The following is a 22,150-nucleotide window of genomic DNA, read 5'->3' as shown; positions in this document are numbered from 1 at the left end:
GACAGTTACCGCTGTAGAGCGCCGCAGTCTCAGATCGTGTTAACCACCACGTCCCAAGTGACGCGGGTGCTGTGACTCGCGCAGATGAGTATGTTGTCCGCGTCCAAGACAGCGTTAGCTGCCTCGTCCCGTCTGAGGATGGAATTAATTTCTACTGTGCGGCTACCAGATATGACATCCTCCGTTCAGACCGTATCTTGCACCGTGCGACTTTCACATCATTGGCGACCTGAAGAGAGACATGCGTGCTCGTCGGTTTCAGTTGGACGAGGGAGTGCGAGACTTCAGACAGTTGAGGATTAGGACTGTTGATACTTTTAAAAATTACGAGAAACCCATAAATCGAGATTTAAGAAATATCTCTGTCAACTCTCGGAATATCGAAAAAGTGTCGAGATACAGATATATCGATAGAAAGAATATCGACGTACCGGCCTATAAAAATATCGGCTGCATATTGTAAATATATTCATCACTTTGCTTTGCAGCACCTTGTATTGGTCGTGTTTGCAGTTAGAATTGTTGGATGTGAGGTCCGCCAGTTATGCAAAACACCGTTTTTTCTCAGTACCCAAACATGTTTCGGCACCACTCTGCCATCATCAGTGGGTTTTCGTTTTTATTTATTCTGCAATGTGAACATTTTTGTTAAATAATTAGAAAATTATGTGCATCTTTAATTCAAACAACAGATCGTTTCTTTTTGTAAATACCTTTACATTTGTTGTGCATGAATGTTCTGGATCACTTGTGTCTTAATTACTACAGGTGGCTTGTCATCTGCAACCAAACGATGTTGGTGAGAAAGTTTTTTGCTGGGAGTAAACCCATCTTCTAGAATGTAATTTAGTTTGTCGCGATGTTTTCGTGCCTATATTCATTTTTAGTTACGTATTCCTGTGGCAAGTGCTATGGTGTTGTGATGCACACGTAACTATAACAAGTATTTTCCACAAATAACGTAGTAAACCACTTTTCACTTCACCAAAACACAAAAACACAGTGTGATTGTGGTCTGTTGTGTGTCCCAGCCCAGTCAGCGTTCACTCGTTCACCAGAGAGCTCGGCGCCAAATTTGAATTTTTTTACATTTTATCTTAGTGTGTCTGTGTGTGTTTTGTGTGTGCTTCTTAGCTGTGTGTGTTGTCTTTTATATGGTATTCCTTTTGTGTGTAAATGGCGCGTCTTTGCAGATTTTAGTGTATCTTGTGTTTGTGTATTGTGTGCGTGTGCGTGCGTGTGTGTATGTGCGTGCGTCCCTGTGTGTGTGTGTGTGTGTGTGTGTGTGTGTATGTGTGTGTGCGTGTGTGTGTAGAGAATTTATCTGTTTGTGCTACCCAATTAGGAAAACAACTTACACCCAAAAATTAACTTCACATTAGAAACAGAAACTAACAACACATAACAGTTCCTAGATCTCACCATACATAAAGCAAACAACACACACAACTTCACAATATTCAGGAAATTGATAACCACAAGCACCACCATTCACAACTTATCAAACACTTCAGATTCATGCTCCACAGATTAAACAGAACACCCATGAACAAACAGAATTACACACAAGAACTAAACGCAATAAAACAAATAGCACTAGGAAATGGTTATACTACACATATGATAGACAAGTTAAATCAAAAAATATGCAAACAGTACAAAAATGAACATACCACACACACACAAATTCTCACCCAGCAGAGAACAACATAAAACACAAACAATGACCACACACAACAGAGCAACAACACACACAGAACGAGATGTCACATACTCACCTACAATAACAACATTGTTCACACAGTAGGCAAACATATTAAAGAAACATTGAATACAGGACAGAGAACACAACACACAAAAAGAACAGAACACAAGAAACACCCATGGATAAATTTAACAGATCAGGAATATATGAACTCACATGCAACACTTGCCAGTCAGTGCACATAGGACAAACATGCAGAAACTTCAAAACAAGATATTCATAACATCTACGAGCTTCAAAAAACAACAGCTCCAGTATCACATTTGCTGACCACCTTGTAGCCAACTATCACCACCCAACTACAATAGAAACAGACTTAAGAATACTAAAACCCAGCCACAGCCTATACAGCAAACTGACGATTGAGGAAAACTTCCATATACAGAAGTCAATAGCAGAAGGAAAACAGGTCTTAAACGAATACACTAAACTCTGCATCGCACACTATTTAACACAGTAAAGCAACTTTACAAATAAAAACAGCGCAAACAGATAAAGTCTACACACACACACACACACACACACACACACACACACACACACACACACACGCGCGCGCGCGCGCTCACACACACACACACACACACACACACACACAAAAGAAAGATACACTAAAATATACAAAGTCACACCATTTGCACACAAAAGGAATACCATATAAAAGACAACACACACAGCTAGGAAGCACACACGAACACACACACACTCTAAGATAAAATGCAAACAAAATTCAAATTTGGCGCCGAACTCTCTGGTGAACAAGTGAACACCAACTGGGCTGGGACACACAACAGACCACAATTAACTGTGTTTTTGTGTTTTGGTGAAGTGAAAAGTGTTTTACTACGTTATTTGAGGAAAATATTTGTTATAGTTACGTGTGCACCACAACACCTTAGTATGATACGGAGAATGGAAGTGCTTGCCACAGGAATACGTAAGTAAAAACGAATATAGGCGCGAAAACATTGTGACAAACTAAATTACATTCTAGAAGATGGGTTACCTCCCAGCAAAAAACTTTCTCATCAACATCGTTTGGTTGCAGATGACAAGCCACCTGTAGTAATTAAGACACAAGTGATCCAGAACATTCATGCACAACAAATGTAAAGGTATTTACAAAAAGAAACGATCTGTTGTTTGAACTAAAGATGCACATAATTTTCTAATTATTTAACAAAAATGTTCACATTGCAGAATAAATAAAAACGAAAACCCACTGATGATGGCAGAGTGGTGCCGAAACATGTTTGGGTACTGAGAAAAACGGTGTTTTGCATAACTGGCTGACTTCACATCCAACAATTGTAAATATACTGCTGGTTTTAGAGCTGTAGATATTCTGTAAATCAGCAAGCTAGCAGTCTGCTTCTCCTCCTTAGAAGAAGAATTTAAACGAATACAGTGGACATTCACGCTTGGCGATAGCCACTTTGCTAACAATGTTAAAGCATGTAAGTGGCGCAATAAAAGGTGTCCGATGGGTCCGTCGTTCGGTTTCGTCTCATATCCGATTTTTCCGGAACACTTCACATCGACATCCTTCGTTTTTTTTTTTTTTTTTTTTTTTCCAACCCCGGCAACCTAGTGGTTGTAGTGTGAAAGTTGCGTGGTTAAGCTAAACGTTGCAGTTTCTATCAGTAGCACCGATTATGTCAGCATTTCCCCTCACACGTTTCTGTCCACCGCAAGAACCAATATTATCATTGAGACATTCATTTTCAGCAACGGGTTTTGAAGAATGCTGATGTGAAGAAACAGTACAACAGTTGCGTTGAACATTGCTTTTGAACGCAACTGGTGAGTTCTTTCTTCGCATCGGAAATCTTGTTATTCCAGTTTAATCGGACTTCTTCTTTTGTGCTACCTATACTTGCTTCGTACATGCAAATAGAAAGATAGAGCCTGACGTAAACTGAGCAAGTAGTAAAATTCCATCACACAGTGATAAAATTATGTTTTCTACAATTAAAAAAAGAAAAAAACAACTTCAAATATTTATCGAAAATTGTGAGAAATTATAATATAAACTAAAACTATCGTCATTCAGTACTGCCATTTAGATATCGATATATCGGGATAAATATTATATACAGAACATACAGATATCTTTCGGAAAAATATCGATATTTCGATATTTTATCAACAATCCTATCGAGAATCTGTCAGCGGTCGACCGCGTTCTACGATAAACGAACTGATCGTCTCGTTTCCCAGTGGGATAAATGTCCTGACGTTTGTGGTGATTACTTTTGGATGGAACTATTCCATGGCCTTGCTAAGGCGGGTGTTCCGCTTTTTTCGCTGCCCCTTACATCAACCAAACGGCAGAAGAGATGTGGCGTCTCAGAACTGAAAGAAAGAAAAACAGATAGACTTGCCTAATATGTAATTGAAAGTTTCAGGATATTCAACGGAAAAATTAGTAGCACTAAGAAACGTACCTGACGAGTTTTATTTTCCGTTCGTACTCCTCCACAGCATTTGCATACCTTTAACCGTTATCCAAGATAAAGAGGTCCTGCCCAATTACTGTAGTTATTTCCTTATTAAAGTGAGAGCCACTCCTCGTTCTTGTTTGCATATCTTTCCGGCGTACGTTAATTTCAAAGCGGCCCAACACTGGAACACCGACTCGCTAGCTTGAAACCTCTGTCGATGGAGGAGCATTTAGTTTGGAGACAGGGCATATGGCTGCTCTTAAAGTCTCAGCTAATTGAGTTATAAAGAGAAATTTGCATCTGTAGTGTGTGTTGATATCTGCGTAACACTATCTTCCGCGCCGCTTGTTATAAAAGATCGTAAACGGCGGCCTGAGAGTGATGCAATCTCGCTGGCAGGAGATTGGATTACGGCACAAGCCGCTAGGCGGGCTCTATCAACACACAGCGCAGGGGCGTAACGAATGCCTCTCCCCCCTCCCCCCCTCCACCAACGTGTCGCTCTCTCCGTAGACGCCCTTCCCAGTGGGTTTCAGCAACCTCTGAACTCTTCACCGACTCATCTCCTCACTGCTCCACTTTACATGGGGAATAAGAACTGCCTTCTATTGTTGGCGTTTCGTGAATTAAGGTTTCTTCCTTTGAAGTGTAGCCATCTCGTTATTTTATTTTATTTTTTATCTTTTTGAGTCGTCAGTCTTCTGGCTGACTTGATGCGGCCCGCCACGAATTGCTCTCCTGTGCCAAAGTCTTCATCTCAGAGTAGCACTTGCAACCTACGTCCTCAATTATTTGCTGGTTGCATTCTAGTCTCTGTCTCCCTCTACAGTTTTTGCCCTTTACAGCCTCCCTGTAGAACCATCGAAATCATTTCCTGATGTCTTAACAGATGTCCCATCATCCTGTCCCTTCTGCTTGTTAGTGTTTTCCACATATACCTTTCCTCTCCGATTGTAAGCAGAACTTTCTCATTCCTTACCTTATCAGTCCACCTAAGTTTCAACATTAGTCTGCAGCACCATACCTCAAATACTTTGATTCTCTTCTGTTCCGGTTTTCCCGCAGCCCATGTTTCACTACCATACAACGCTGTGCACCAAACGTACATTCTCAGAAATTCTTCCTGAAATCAAGGTCTATGTTTCATACTAGTAAACTTCTCTTACCCAGGAATGCCCTTTTTGACAGTGGTAGTCTTCTTTTGATATCCTTGTTCCGTCCGTCATTGCTTATTTTGCTGGCTGGTAAAAAAAAATGGTTGAAATGGTTCTGAGCCCTATGGAACTTAACATCTATGGTCATCAGTCCCCTAGAACTTAGAACTACTTAAACCTAACTAATCTAAGGACATCACACACATCCATGCCCGAGGCAGGATTCGAACCTGCGACCGTAGCGGTCACGCGGTTCCAGGCTGAAGCGCCTAGAACCGTACGGTCACACCGGCCAGCGCTGGCTAGTAGCAGAATTTCTTAAACTCATGTATTTCATGACCATCAATCCTGATGTTAAGTTTCTCGCTCTTCTCGTTTCTGCTACTACTCATTACTTTCGTTTTTTTTTCGATTTACTCTCAATCCATATACTGTACTCGTGAAACTGTTCATTGCATTCAGCAGATCACGTAATTCTTCTTCACTTTCTCTCAGGATAGCAATGTCATCAGCGAATCGTATCATTGATATTCTTTCACTTTGACTTTTAATTCCACTCCTGAACCTTTCATTTCCATCGTGCTTCTTCGATGTACAGTTCGAACAGTGGGGGCGAAAGTCTAAATCCCTCTCCACATCATTTTTAATCCGAGCACTTCCTTCTTGGTCGTCCACATGTGAGTTATTTTAGAATTAATGAGGAAAAGTGGTTTTCCACTGTTCGACTCAGTTCTCTAGGTTTTCTGGCCCCGTTGGTTATAAATGAAAACTTAAGCATTCAGTGATTTATTTGACCCTCATCGTCAGAAGCTAATGCACCACAATTAACGAAGTTGTGCATTTTAAACCAGAATTTTATACCAGCTGTAACGCGACTACAGGATTTTATAATGCAACGTAGTACTCGTATTATGTGTGAATTTTTAAAATGAAATAATTCAATTAAACCATAAGTTATAAGCAAGGCTGTAGGAGATGTGGTCAATAATTTATAATAAAAGTTATCAACACATCATTTACGAAACAAATAACTTGACGAAACCACAGGAAAGTATTCGAACACACACTCGCGTACACTACATTATCATAAAGCATCCACAAAAGTAACACTAAAAATTTCGGAAAATACGTAACATGTTAAATGCTGTACAGCTGTAATGCAATACGGTAAATGACTGTGATGACTTTTACACATGGAATTCTTTCGTGAAGGGAAAATACCGTCCTTTAAAAATTAATTTCAGTGCCAAACAGCATCAACAAACTCACGCTACTAAAAACGTATCATTTTATTTCATTGTAGCAGTTAAGTCTCTCAATCTCAGTTCACATATTTAACCACGGATCTAATTTTATCATGACAGGTAAGAATTCTGAACTGCAATTAGGTTTTTGTCACTCACGGCAGTTTATTTTCAAAATTAAAATCGTGCAAGAAATGGCGAAAGCTACTCTTTAAAAGTTCGGTATCACTCGACGTATGCATTGTTGAAGTAAGTATCGTAATTTTCAGTGACAGATTGGCATTTACTTCTCCTTCACAGGGTTCGTTGTGTAATTTTGTGGCTAACAATCCCTGGCATTAAGGGGTTACCTCTATGTTCTCAAAACGTATTGGTTCAAATGGCTCTGAGCACTATGGGACTCAACTGCTGAGGTCATTAGTCCCCTAGAACTTAGAACTAGTTAAACCTAACTAACCTAAGGACATCACAAACATCCATGCCCGAGGCAGGATTCGAACCCGCGACCGTAGCGGTCTTGCGGCTCAAGACTGCAGCGCCTTTAACCGCACGGCCACTTCGGCCGGCCAAAACGTATTGGCACCCTGTTTACGGCAGCCCATACTGCTTTCGCTGAGCACCATGACATATCCACACAAAAACACTTTGCTGTGAGCACTGCTGACCATTGATACTGCTGATTAGTGACTTACTACACTTCTCCTTGCTCAACAACAAATAACTTTTTGCCCTACCTTGTGCAGCCCTCTCTCCAAAGTTAACAACGCGTTAGCAGATAAATATTGCCATTGCTCTCACACATTCTACTATTTGCATATCATTTTCATCTTTAACAGAATAATTAGAAATGTACCACTGAAAATTCACAAAAGAAGTCTTTATATATAAAAGGCAATGTGCTGACTGACTGACTGACTCGTTATAGCCCAGCCCAAATCGCTAAGGATAGAAACTTGAAATTTGGAGATGGTGTGAATCTTATACTGCAGGCGTCGTTTAAGAAGGGACTGTCCGAAATTCCACTCCCAAGGTGGGTGAGACAGGGGATGAAAGGCTTTTTGAAAGTATGTCGGTATTAAGGGAATTTTGAAGCTAGAGCTACCAAAGTCGGTATTTGGTTTCTCAGTCAGAAAATTAAAAAATACATGTTTCAGCATTTTTGAAATTCAACCACTAAGGGGTAAAAATAGACGGTTAAAGTTTTTTTGAAAATAAGTAGTTACTAAAGAATTGCTAAAGGATTTTTAAAGCTACATCTGTGGCAGTTAGTACTGGACATGTTGTTTAGAAATAAAACAACATGTGTTTCAGTGTTTCTGGAAATTCAGCCCCTTAAGGGAGTGCAATAGGGGATGAAAATTTTTAAGAAAACATTTCGTTAGATTAAAAAAATTTTGAAGCTAAATTTATGAATACAGATACCGGTATTTCACTTCTCGGATAGATACAAAGAAATATTTGTTAGGGGATAAAAATCGCTATGGGAATGTGTCGAAAAGAACGCAGAAGGCATGATTAACAAAAAGTTTGGACTCCAGCTACCAGAATCGCCTTTTGGCCAGAAGCACATTCGGAAAAGACCATGCTTATACGGTGTTAATAAGCGTGAAAAGATTAGGAAGAGTTGCAATTTGTTAACAACATAAAAATTCGATTAAATAGAAAAAAAGAAGAAATATGCAGGCCATACACTCTATGCGAGCGAAACAGTCGGCGCTAAGCTAGTTAAATTATAATTTTACACAGACAATACCGAAATGCAGCAAGCAATTTTGCATGTCCTTTCCACTTAATATGAGAGTAAAACGCAACTTAGAGGAAACGAGGAGGTGGAATATGATAATTGTGTTTCATAAAACCTGATACGACTGCAGTGACTGTACATACTGATTCCTGAATAACGTTATACCTTAACTACATTTAACTTGTTGCGGGTCTTCTTTTCTTGTTACTTTTTAAGAGCTTGTGGGAACAGGGCAGAACGCTGGATCTGTAACAGGTGAAGCGACTGCCCGACGTAACAAAAGTAGTGGCCTCTTGCATCTGCACAGGCAGGTAGTCTCTGTTACTTCCACGGCAGTCGCTTCGACGGCGAGCCCCAGGGATGTTATGAGTTGCCCCAAGACCCGCGGCCGAGGGGAGGGACTTTATTAGCGGAAGATTGGCGCTTTCCTGTGCTCTGAAGATCTTCTTCAGCTCAAGACAGTCTTATGCTTTCCTAAAGAAACACAGCTCACAGAAAAATAAGAACCTAGCCGCGAGTGCAGTTTTACTTCCAGAGGATCTATGACGCAAGGCTAGTTCCTGGGTGCGTATACGCGGGTTCGGTAAAAGTGTTTGTGACGTCACGAAAACGGAGCAGAGGCAGTAAAGAAGGGCGAATCGGAAATCAATGTCATTTCAACACTAAGCATTTTCGTGGCGCGATTTCCGTCCAAGAAGGCTTGCTCAGTGTTCTTATTCAGCGACTGGCGGGTATATTCTATTTGGAAGGAGGTAGGATTCAGCTAAAAAAACAAGAGTTCATCTGGAGAAGGGGAGACGTCCGCATCTACGATATACACACCTTAGCAGCCGGCTAGAGTCCAGAGTTCATGTTGACGGAAGCTCAACACTCGCATTGTACTGCAAAGACACATCCATGAAGGCATCGTTCTGTACATCTCATGCTGTTTATTTACGGTGAGCATTGTTAGCAAACCACCATCGCAGGACAACCCTTCGTCTGCATCTGCTCAGATTATAGTGGTGATCTGTCTCAAGTTCAGCATTGCTATAGAATATGCATGCGTTCATCACTCTGTCAGGCCAACTGTCATGGTAGCCCTTTAGATAAAAGCTGGTGAGTAACTATTACACTGTCGGATCCCTCTAAAAGGCACATCCTCTCATACCTTCAAGCAACGCTGAAAACCAGCGCTTTCACTTGGTATAATTCATCTAGGGCACATTTTGTATGATCAACTTAAGTTCTTTCATAGTCAGATGAGTTTAGTGTACGTTTTTAATTGAATAAATTAATATGTTCATTTCTGTTAACGCCTTCCATAAATACCAAATTTAATGCTGTGCAATTCTCCACTTTAGGATTTATATATAGGGCCGTAAGTTCTTCGCGTTAGTTATTCCGTTGGGCATAGTAATTTCATCCTGCATCTTAAAGGCGTGTCTGGCTCTTAATTGACTTTTACGGGTAGGGGTAAACATCATAAACACACACGAGGTTATGCAATACAAAAACAGGTATTTCTCTCTTTTAGTCTAGATGTGCAGTAAGGCTTTTTTAATACCACTCATTAATCAGCATTGTCTGTAACATCTTATTTTAGAAACTGCTATTCTCTTTTTGTCTCTATTATTTATATTCCATGTTTCGCTTCCAAATAAGCCTACACACCAGAGAGATAATTTCTGATTAGAGTTTCAGACAGTTACATTTCTATTCCGTAATAAAAAATATGTCTTTCATAGAAAAGCATTCCTTGCTATTTCCAACCTGCATTTTATATCGTCTGTACGTTGGTCATAGTTTCGTGCCCAAAAGGCAGAGCTCATCTACTATTTTTAATGTCTCATTCGCTAATCCATTTTCCTCGTAATACGCTGATTTAAACTGACTGATCTCCACTACCATCGCTAGACTTCTGTTGATGTTCAGCCCGCAACTACTTTTCAGTACACTATCCATGCCGTTGAACTGATCTTCTAAATCCTTTTGGCTTCAATGACAGAATTACAGTGTCATCAGAAATAATGAAAATGTTTCTTTGCTCACCCTGATGTTTTATTCCTTTCCCAAATTTCTCCTTGGTTTTCTACATTGCTCGCACTATGCATAGGTTGAATTACAAGAGGCACAAACTGCAGCTCTGTCTCAGCTTCTCCTCGACCACTGATTAGTTTCCGTGTCCTACATGTTTCTGTACGTGTTGAACATAGTCTACCCATATTCCAAATCATTTCATACGGCGTATATCGGTCATCATTGTGAAACGCTTGAATTCTACCACTGCATGAGCTCCTGGAATTGGCGGCAGCGGACATCGTACAAAGGGATTTTCGTTACAAAACTCCTCGAACGTGGCTAAGTAGTTTGATGTGTCAGAGATGCCATTTATAGCACGTCGCTTTCGTTTCACTAATAGCCACACTAAATGAACTGTCTGCACCTGTCAGTTAAACGGTGTATATTAGTGACGTTCACAAAAGTTGAAGTCGACTGGTAAACGTAATCGCCAGACCATCAGTGGAACACACACGCCGTTCCATTGGAGTGATTACCAACACTTTAACGCACAGTCATAGAGATTTCAAAGTTTGTTATGAAATACATTTACGACAATCAAGTCACGTGCTTTGTGAGAGAACACAACACATAAATGTTTAATGACATGTCATGGAAAGAAAGAGGAAAACAGTTAATGCCCACTGCCAGATTTGAGGAGAACAAACAAAGTGTTTACATCAAAGTGGACACAGAATATCCTTGCTGTCCTGCAACCCTAATGTTTATTGGTCTGGAAAACAACATTCACTCGTCCTTGCAGTACTCTTCAACCGTGCCCCATCCAACTGTGAGAACAAATTGTACACTAATGGCCATTAAAATTTCTACACCAAGAAGAAATGCAGATGATAACGGGTCTTCATTGGACAACTATATTATACTAGAAATGACATGTGATTACATTTTCACGCAATTTGGGTGCATAGATCCTGAGAAATCAGTACCCAAAACAACTACCTCTGGCCGTAATAACGGCCTTGATACGCCTGGGCATTGAGTCAAACAGAGCATGGATGGCGTGTACAGGTACAGCTGCCCATGCAGCTTCAACGTGATACCACAGTTCATCAAGAGTAATGATTGGCGTTTTGTGACGAGCCAGTTGCTCGGCCACCATTGACCAGACGTTTTCAATTGGTGAGAGATCTGGAGAATCTGATGGCCAGGCCATCAGTCGAACATTTTCTGTATCCTGAAAGGCCCGTACAGGACCCGCAATATGCGGTCATGTATTATCCTGTTGAAATGTAGGGTTTCTCAGGGATCGAATGAAGGGTAGAGCCACAAGTCGTAACACATCTGAAACGTAACGTCCACTCCATCAAGCCGGGTGATACGCCAGTATGGCGATGACGAATACACACGCTTCCAATGTGCGTTCACCGCGATGTCGCCAAACACGGATGCGACCATCACGATGCTGTAAACAGAACTTGGATTCATCCGAAAAAATGACGTTTTGCCATTCGCGCACTCAGGTTCGTCGTTGAGTACACCATCGCAGGTGCTCCTGTCTGTGATGCAGCATCAAGGGTAACTGCAGCCATAGTCCCCCAGCTGATAGTCCATGCTGCTGCAAATGTCGACGAACTGTTCGTGCAGATGGTTGTTGTCTTGCAAACGTCCCCATCTGTTGACTAAGGGATCGAGACGTGGCTGCACGATCCGTTACAGCCATGCAGATAAGATGCCTGTCATCTCGACTGCTAGTGATACGAGGCCGTTGGGATCCAGCACGGCGTTCCGTATTACCCTCCTGAACCCACCGATTCCATATTCTGCTAACAGTCATTGGATCTCGACCAACGCGAGCAGCAATGTAGCGCTACGATAAACCGCAATCGCGATAGGCCACAATCCCTCCTTTATCAAAGTCTGAAACGTGATGGTACGCATTTCTCCTCCTTATATGAGGCATCACGACAACGTTTCACCAGGAAACGCCGGTCAACTGCTGTTTGTGTATGAGAAATCAGTTGGAAACTTTCCTTATGTCAGCACATTGTAGGTGTCGCCACCGGCGCCAACCTTTCGTGAGTGCTCTGAAAAGCTAATCATTTGCATATCACAGCATCTTCTTCCTGTCGGTTAAATTTCGCGTCTGTAGCACGTCATCTTCGTGGTATAGCAATTTTAATGGCCAAAAGTGAGATTACGTAGTAAAACTGTCAGTGAATGCAAATTCTAAGCATATCAAGTACCACGCGTAACATATGTAAGTTTATGTGTATAGTCCTCACATTGTCAAATAATTAACATTACCATGGCGGTATTTCAACGTCAGGCGCCGAAATAAAAAAAAACGATATATGTTCATGTAAACAGTTTATTTCTGGCCAAAGATACATCGCATATACAGCAGAAGGAGTCATGGAATAAATAAACACTAAGAACACGAATAAGACGTTGGAAATGCATTAAAGTCTGAAAACATTGTGGAAAGCGTAGTGCAGCAAGAACTAGCCTCTTCATTCTCGTCAGTTTGTGTCTGTGAATAAGATTGTACGGAAGGTTTGTCGTCATGGAAGGTGACACGCCAAACGTTATCGACTTATGTGCAGAGTTGTAAGTAGAAAATCTTTCCTACATTTGTAGCGTAAAGTTCATGAGATTACACTTAGATGTGAATATTCCAACGAAACATTCACTGTTAAGTTTCGGCTTTGAATATAGGCATCGTGGAGATTACGGTTGTGGTTCCATATTTTCATGTTTGTGTGTAAGCAGTGGATGCTGTTTTCTGCCACTGTATGTCGGTTACATGAAATTCATTTTAGTTACGTTTAGAAACTTCCATTATATATGTTAAGGCTTATCTTCAGTTCACTTTATGTTTTTAGATTCATATTCGCGAAACAAGAGTAGTGGCTCGGAAGTTGACATTCTTCCTCTAAAAATGTATCCCGACTGATTCCGGTAATAAATGAGGACGTAGAAACTTCATATAATACTCACAATGTTCGATATAATAATTTTTTTGCAGTAGAGCTCTTGCACACTATGAATTTACGAAACCTGTAGTAAACATCCAGATGAGAAGGATATTTGCGATTATCTGTGTTTTAAGTATGATAAACTGAGACTTCATCTGAAGAGACAGTACTCATTTTGGCATTCTCATTTATCAATTAATCCACTAAGAGCAAGATCTGGGCAGTCCACATATTATTTACATACACATTCCTGTTTGTTTCCTCTTTTTTGTGAGCGAGATAACGTGTGTCATATAAATACACTTCGATATACTAAATTCAATTTTTAACTGAGTTCTTCCAAACTTGTGAATATGATGATAAATTCTGCATTTTAGATCGTTTACTAGAGGGACGCTAGTTCGATACAACTAGCTGTTATCAGCATACGTCATTGCTATACATTTTCTGTTGAAGCATGCTCGTTTACATAATCGTTCCACCTAGTTTTCGTGTATATATGCATAATTAAAATTTTCTAGATTTTCAGGAAAATGTATTTCGTGGCAAATTGGTGGTTGTAAGCTGCGTTTGAGTGTTCTATAACTTTTATCAGTATTGTCTTGCTTGGAAAAGCGTTTACCTTTAAACTTAGAGATGTGATTCGTGAAATACTGCAACCTACTTCCGCTCGCTGGCCAGTTTAGTCTAAGGAAGAGTTCGGAAATTTGTAGTAGCGACGTAAACATAGGTTTGCTACTAAGTCGATTGCGGTCGCGTAATTGCATATTCTGCTCATATTATAAGTGTCATATCGTGTTTAATTTCCCAACTTAAACTGTCTGCGTTCGTCGTGAATTACCACTAGTTTCGAGTTTGTTACGCGAGTATGTCAGTGGGCACTACCTATGCAAAACAAAACTTTTAGACATAAATTCCGAGTAGCTTCAAGGAACAGGTAAATTATATCCGGGAGAGTTCTCTTCTTATAACAGAAATCACTTTCTCGGATTCTGTAACTTCAGTTCTGAAAGGGTATTTGTAATCCTTGTAGCGTAGCAGTGCTAAAACTAAAAGGAAACCAGTAAGATTAATTTAAAGTTCCTTACTAATGCTCAAAAAATATTTCAACAATTTTATAGTGAGATCTAGGGATCTACTGACCAGTTTACAGGAACAAACCACTCCATTCTACATCATCTACTGTAATAGCCTTTATAAGCTTTCTATGTAATTTACTTATATATAAGTGGTGACTATTCATCTTCAAACACTTTCTCCTCTTCTAACGTGTCAATTGCTGAGCAATACTGAGTGTTGGTTGTACCTGTAGCGCGCTTGTGAACAGTGTTGTGAAACAAAACTTTAATGCAAGTGAAATGTTCAATTTGAAATAATTAAATTGAATCTAATTAGACCACAAAACAAACTAAATGGGTAGTGAGTAAAAACTATTTGACAAAAACTCAGTACTGAAGTTCGTTATGAAAATTACGTAATATGAAGTGCAATGGCTGACTTGAATTATCCTCAGAATAAAATACTGCTCAGCTCGGAACAAAATAACTGTTTAAGGTGACTTTCGCTATTCACTGTGAATGAACCTGCTTTCCTACCATAACATCTGGAAATTCTGACTACGTGCTGTTTGCTCACAGGAATGAGAAGTGACACCCTCCACGAAAGAAAAGTAACTTCTCTTGCTCTGAATGATATTCTGTCTCTCGTGTACTGACGTTCTCGAAATCAAATTGAAATCAGCAAATGCAGCTGTTAAAGAAAAAATAATCTACTCACTACTTAGTTTTTCCTTGCTTGTCAGAAACAATCTGTGGCTAAGTGTTACGAAAGGTGCAATGCATACACGATAAAATATTTTAAACTATACTAAGAACGACAGAGGAGGGCTTTACTTTAAAGAAAAGCGTTCTTTAAATATTAGATTTTGATTATTGTCATAAAAGACTGCACAAAGAAGGAAGAATCTAACAACTAAGAAATTTACACATAACAAAAACTACAGACCTTTAAACCAATTGCTTATTTGTGACATAATGAAAACAAATGATCAAATTATCACTAATCATGAGTATTATTGGTTCATCTACAACATTTTAAGTGCCTGGCAGGTGGGTCATCGAACCACCTTCACAATTCTCTATTATTCCAATCTCGTATAGAGCGCGGAAAGAACAACCACCTATACGTTTCCGTACGAGCTCTGATTTCCCTTTATCATGGTGATCGTTTCTCCCTATGTAGGATATTCGGAGGAGAAAGTTGGTGATTGGAATTTTGTGAGAAGATTCCGCCGCAACGAAAAACGCCTTTGTTTTAATGATGTCCATCCGATATCCTGTATCACATCGGTGACACTCTCTCCCTTGTTTCTCGATAACACAAATCGCGCTACCCTACTTTGAACTTTTTCGATGTATTCCGACAATCTTATCTGGTAAGAATCCCACATCGCGCAGCAATATTCTAAGCGTAGTGTCCTGCCAATGAAACGCAGTCTTTGGTTAGCCTTCCCCACAACATTTTCTATGTGTTCCTTCCAATTTAAGTTGTTCGTAATTGCAATTCCTAGGTATTTAGTTGAATTTACGGGCTTTAGATTTGACTGATATATCGCGTAACCTTTTAGTGCTCATATGGAGGACCTTACACTTTTCGTTATTTATGGTCAGTTGCCAATTTTCGCACCATACAGATATCTTTCTAAATCGTTTAGCAATTTGTTTTAATGTTCTCATAACTTTATTACTCGATAAATGACAGTGTCTAAGGCGGCTGCTCAGATTGTGTTCAAAAATGTTCAAATGTGTGTGAAATCTTATGGGACTTAACTGCTAAGGTCATCAGTCCCTAAGCTGACACATTACTTAACCTAAATTATCCTAAGAACAAACAAACACACCCATGCCCGAGTGGGGACTCGAACCTCCGCCGGGACCAGCCGCACAGTCCATGACTGCAACGCCCAAGACCGCTCGGCTAATCCCGCTCGGCTCAGATTGTGTCCTAAGTCGTTTATATGGATAAGGAACAGCAAAGGGCCTTTAACACTACCTTGGAGAACGGCAGAAATCATTTCTCTTTTATTCGATGACTTTCCGTCAAGTACTACGAACTGTAACCTCTCTGACAGGAATCCAGTCAAATAACTGAGACAATATTCCATAAGCACGCATTTTCACTAGAAGCCGCTTGAGTGACGCAGTGTCAAAAATCTTCCGTAATTCCAAAAATACGGAAACAATCTGAAAACCCTTGTCAATAGCACTCAACACTTCATGCGAGTAAAGAGCTAGTTGTGTTTCACAAGATGATGTTTTTTCAATCACTGTAGACTATGTGTCAATAGACCGTTTCCTTCGAGGTAATGCATAATGATCGAACACAACATATGTTCCAAAATCCTGCTGCATATCGACGTTAACGATATGGGCCCGTAATTTAGTGGATTGGGCATACTACCTTTCTTGAATAGTGGTGTGACCTGTGCAAATTTCCAGTCTTTGGGTACGGATCTTTCGCCGTGCGAACGGTTGTATATGATTTTTAAGCATGGTGCTATTGCATCGGCATACTCTGAAAGGAAACTAATTGGTATACAGTTTGGAGCAGAGAACTGCTTTTAGTGATTTAAAGTTGCTTCACTACTCCGAGGGTATTTTCTTCTACGTTATTAAGAAACAAAGATTTCCTTCAGTTAATAGTTCCGAAAAACAAACATTTCATTCTTGCCTATGCATTGGTTGGACTGAATATTTCTCCAAAAATCTTCTCCATCCATACAGCCAGGAAAATATCTTTACAAACAAATTTACACCTTCATAACGAATTATTCCAGATACTTCTCCTAGATTCACAAATTTCAGATCTCCTTCTCTAAAACTCAACTTCTCGCTGCTGTGCCTCTACAGCTACATCCATATCTGCGTAGATACTCTGCAAGCCAGCGCATAGTGCGTGGCGGAGGGATCCTGTATCAGTACAAGTCATTTTCTTCCTGTCCCACTCGCAATCAGACCGAGTGAAGAATGACTGTATGATTTTGTATGAGCCCTAATACACTCCTGGAAATTGAAATAAGAACACCGTGAATTCATTGTCCCAGGAAGGGGAAACTTTATTGACACATTCCTGGGGTCAGATACATCACATGATCACACTGACAGAACCACAGGCACATAGACACAGGCAACAGAGCATGCACAATGTCGGCACTAGTACAGTGTATATCCACCTTTCGCAGCAATGCAGGCTGCTATTCTCCCATGGAGACGATCGTAGAGATGCTGGATGTAGTCCTGTGGAACGGCTTGCCATGCCATTTCCACCTGGCGCCTCAGTTGGACCAGCGTTCGTGCTGGACGTGCAGACCGCGTGAGACGACGCTTCATCCAGTCCCAAACATGCTCAATGGGGGACAGATCCGGAGATCTTGCTGGCCAGGGTAGTTGACTTACACCTTCTAGAGCACGTTGGGTGGCACGGGATACATGCGGACGTGCATTGTCCTGTTGGAACAGCAAGTTCCCTTGCCGGTCTAGGAATGGTAGAACGATGGGTTCGATGACGGTTTGGATGTACCGTGCACTATTCAGTGTCCCCTCGACGATCACCAGTGGTGTACGGCCAGTGTAGGAGATCGCTCCCCACACCATGATGCCGGGTGTTGGCCCTGTGTGCCTCGGTCGTATGCAGTCCTGATTGTGGCGCTCACCTGCACGGCGCCAAACACGCATACGACCATCATTGGCACCAAGGCAGAAGCGACTCTCATCGCTGAAGACGACACGTCTCCATTCGTCCCTCCATTCACGCCTGTCGCGACACCACTGGAGGCGGGCTGCACGATGTTGGGGCGTGAGCGGAAGACGGCCTAACGGTGTGCGGGACCGTAGCCCAGCTTCATGGAGACGGTTGCGAATGGTCCTCGCCGATACCCCAGGAGCAACAGTGTCCCTAATTTGCTGGGAAGTGGCGGTGCGGTCCCCTACGGCACTGCGTAGGATCCTACGGTCTTGGCGTGCATCCGTGCGTCGCTGCGGTCCGGTCCCAGGTCGACGGGCACGTGCACCTTCCGCCGACCACTGGCGACAACATCGATGTACTGTGGAGACCTCACGCCCCACGTGTTGAGCAATTCGGCGGTACGTCCACCCGGCCTCCCGCATGCCCACTATACGCCCTCGCTCAAAGTCCGTCAACTGCACATACGGTTCACGTCCACGCTGTCGCGGCACGCTACCAGTGTTAAAGACTGCGATGGAGCTCCGTATGCCACGGCAAACTGGCTGACACTGACGGCGGCGGTGCACAAATGCTGCGCAGCTAGCGCCATTCGACGGCCAACACCGCGGTTCCTGGTGTGTCCGCTGTGCCGTGCGTGTGATCATTGCTTGTACAGCACTCTCGCAGGGTCCGGAGCAAGTATGGTGGGTCTGACACACCGGTGTCAATGTGTTCTTTTTTCCATTTCCAGGAGTGTATCTTGTACCTTAGTTTCGTGATCCCTACGGACAATGTATGTTGGAGGCACTAAAATCATTCGGCAGTCAACTTCAAATGCTTCTCTAAATTTTCTAGATAGTCTTCCTCGAAAATAATGCCTTCCCTCCTGGGACTCCCATTTGCGTTCCCGAAACGTCTCCGTAACACTTATCGTTCAAACCTACCGGCAACAAATCTGGCAGCCCGCCCCTGAATTGCTTCTATGTCTTCATTCAGTGCAACCTGGTTGGAGATCCAGAACACCCGAGGAATATTCAAGAACAGGTCGCATCAGCATCCTATATGCGGTCTCCTTTACAAGTGAACCACACTTTCCTAAAATTCTCCCAATAAACCGAAGTCAACCATTCGCCTTCGCTACCACAAACCTCACATGTTCGTTCCATTTCATTTTGTTTTGCAAAGTTACATACCGACATTTAAACGACGCGACTGTGTCACGCAGTCCCATACTGATGCTGTAACCGAATATTACAAGTTTGTCTTTCCTACCCATCCGCATTAATTTGCATTTTTCCAGGTCTAGAGATAGCTGCGATTCATCGCAACGACTAGAAATTTTGTCTAAACCATCTTCAATCTTACTACAGTCACTCAACTCTCAACTTCGACACAGTATCATCAGTAAAGAACCTCAGATTGCTGCCCACCCTGTCCGCCAAATCATTTACATATATAGAGAACAACCGGGGACTTATCACACTTCCCTGGAGCATTGCTGACGTTACCCTTGCCTCTGTCTAGGACAACATACTAGGTTCTATTATTTAAGAAGTCTTCTAGCCACTCACATATCTGTGAACTTATTCCACATGTTCGTACCTTCGTTAACAGCCTGCAATGGGGCACTGTGTCAAATGCTTCCAGGAAATCTAGAAATACGAAATCTGCCTGTTGCTCTTAATCCATAGTTCTCAGAATATACTGATCATGATCACGTGAGAGAAGGTCAAGCTGAATTTCGCAGGAGCGATGCTTCCTAAAACTTGCTGATTCGTGGACATAACCTTCTCAGTCTCGAGAAAATGTGTTATATTCATTACAAGAGTATGTTCAAGGATTCTGCTGTAATCCGACGTTAGGGATATTGGTCTGTAATTCTCCTGGTCCATTATTTTACCCTTCTTATTTACAGAAGTCGCCTGCACTTTTTCCCAGACTCTTGGGACTTTGTGCTCGGCGAGACATTCGCGATTAACGCAAGCTAGGTATGGGACCAATGCTGTAGAGCACTTTCTGTAAGACTGAACTGGCATTCCATCCAGACCTGATGACTTACTTGCTTTCTAATGTTTCAGTTGTTGCTCTACGTCAGGGATGCTTATTACTATGTCGCCCATACGAAAGTCTGTCCGATGGAGAACAGTATCATGTTTGAACGATTCTCCTGCGTGAACGATTTCTTGAAAGCGAAATTTGAAACTTCGGCTTTCGAAAGATTCTCCTGTGTGAACGATTTCTTGAACGCGAAATTTGAAACTTCGGCTTTCGTTTAGCTATCTTCAACTGCTTCACGAGACTGGTCAACAAGGGAGTGAACGGGAGGCTTAGACACGCTTAGCGATTTTACATAGGACCAGAATTTTCTCGAGTTCTCTGCCCGATCTTTTACTAAACTGTGACTTGGTAGTTTTGTAAGCTTCGCGCATTGATCTTTTCACAGACGTACGCATCTCTGCTACCTTTCGTTTCTCGTCATTTGTGCCCGACCGCTGCATAACTGACTGTCGATTATGCGCCCTCACGTTAGGCTACATAGAACACAGAGTCAATGACTGTATCCACTACTCGTGCACCGCGGTCATGCATCTTTGTCCCAGTAGAGCAAAGGTGAAATATTTACAGTGGCTAGGAAACATATGAAAACTTTACACCCTTACTTCAGATTAGTACTGTTCTTTTAGTTCGGTGTCATACAAACTTCTTTGATAAATTTTTCTCGCTTTGCGTATTTATTTACTGAGGCCTGTAAATTCTGTGTACCAGGATGTGACACGAGTACTGTAGACTTGTTTTAATTAATCAGTTTATTTATCTATTAGGTTATCTATCCTTGAGAACTGGCCATCCAATGATTGCTGAATTGATCATGGTACGAGTCAGTACATAATTTTCAAAGTTAATGAAAAAAAATTAAAGAATAAATAAAACTATATTTTTTGTGAAAATCTGTATGAATGCATAACACATTCATTAGAGGCAAAAATTCTCAACTATTGAGAGGAATCACTGTGCGGAATAGAAGGTGTGTGGCGCCAGGAAATCTTTCAATCTAGATTCTGAAGGCTCTGAGTATATAACTCACGCTTTTTTTCAGTTATGCTGGATGCCTGTTGAAATAATTCTCCCTGTCTAGTACAGCCGAAGTGTAAATCGATTTCCCGCTCAGTATTCGCTGAGTGAATGTCGCAATATCACCAACAATTAATTCCGTAATGGTGTTTATGTACAGGGATGCCAGAGTTACTGTTGCGAGAAAATTGAATAACGGTTTACACGAAGTTCGCCAACTGACGCCTCAGATCAGTTTGACCCTCTATTTCGACTAAGAATATTATTACTGAGGGTTCAGAGTTGCCCGAAAATGTGCCACCATAGAAGGTAAAACAGTGAGATTGTGCAAAATAAATGAGCCTATACATTTTTCAGAGTTAGAGACAGTGGAGATTATTTTTGTATCGCCGGTAGTTGTGCTCTGTTATTGCACAAGATCAGGAAAGTTTTTCACATAGCCTCCGTCATAAGAATTTAAAACGGTCGACTTCAATGACTGTTTGACCACCTTCCGACAATCACATACCAGAAACTGGACGAGGTGTGTGAATTAAATAACGGTATTTTTACATTCGGAAAGAACTTTATTTCCTCGTTTACATCAACGTTCTCCCTTTGAAATTAATCACAACTAGATGTTATAGACTTATACCGTCGATTTTCAGATGTACGAAACAATTCTGGAAATGTATTTGGGACTGCTTGTAGTTTTCTCAGCGGTGCGTATATAATCCCATCTGTGCTTGTGAAACTATTGTCCTTTAAGGTCTTCTTTACTTTTGGTAACCGCGAAAAATCGCATGGACTCAGGTCTGGCGAATATGGAGGCTAGGGCGACATTAGTGTACTGCTTATGACCCAAAATTCACGAACAAGCAACGAGGTGTGAGCAAGTGCATCACTGTCGTGTGGTACACATGACTCGTTTCACCACAAATCAGGACACCTTTTCGGAATGCTTTTCACGAATGGTATTGGACTGATCCATGGCACCATGTTCTGATCGTTCGACTTTGTGGCGAGAGCTCTCCGAGTACAGTGTCGCTG

This window comes from Schistocerca nitens, chromosome 4 (assembly GCF_023898315.1).
Source record: "Schistocerca nitens isolate TAMUIC-IGC-003100 chromosome 4, iqSchNite1.1, whole genome shotgun sequence".
Lineage (NCBI taxonomy): Eukaryota > Metazoa > Arthropoda > Insecta > Orthoptera > Acrididae > Schistocerca > Schistocerca nitens.
Note: the sequence above shows the minus strand (reverse complement) of the source record.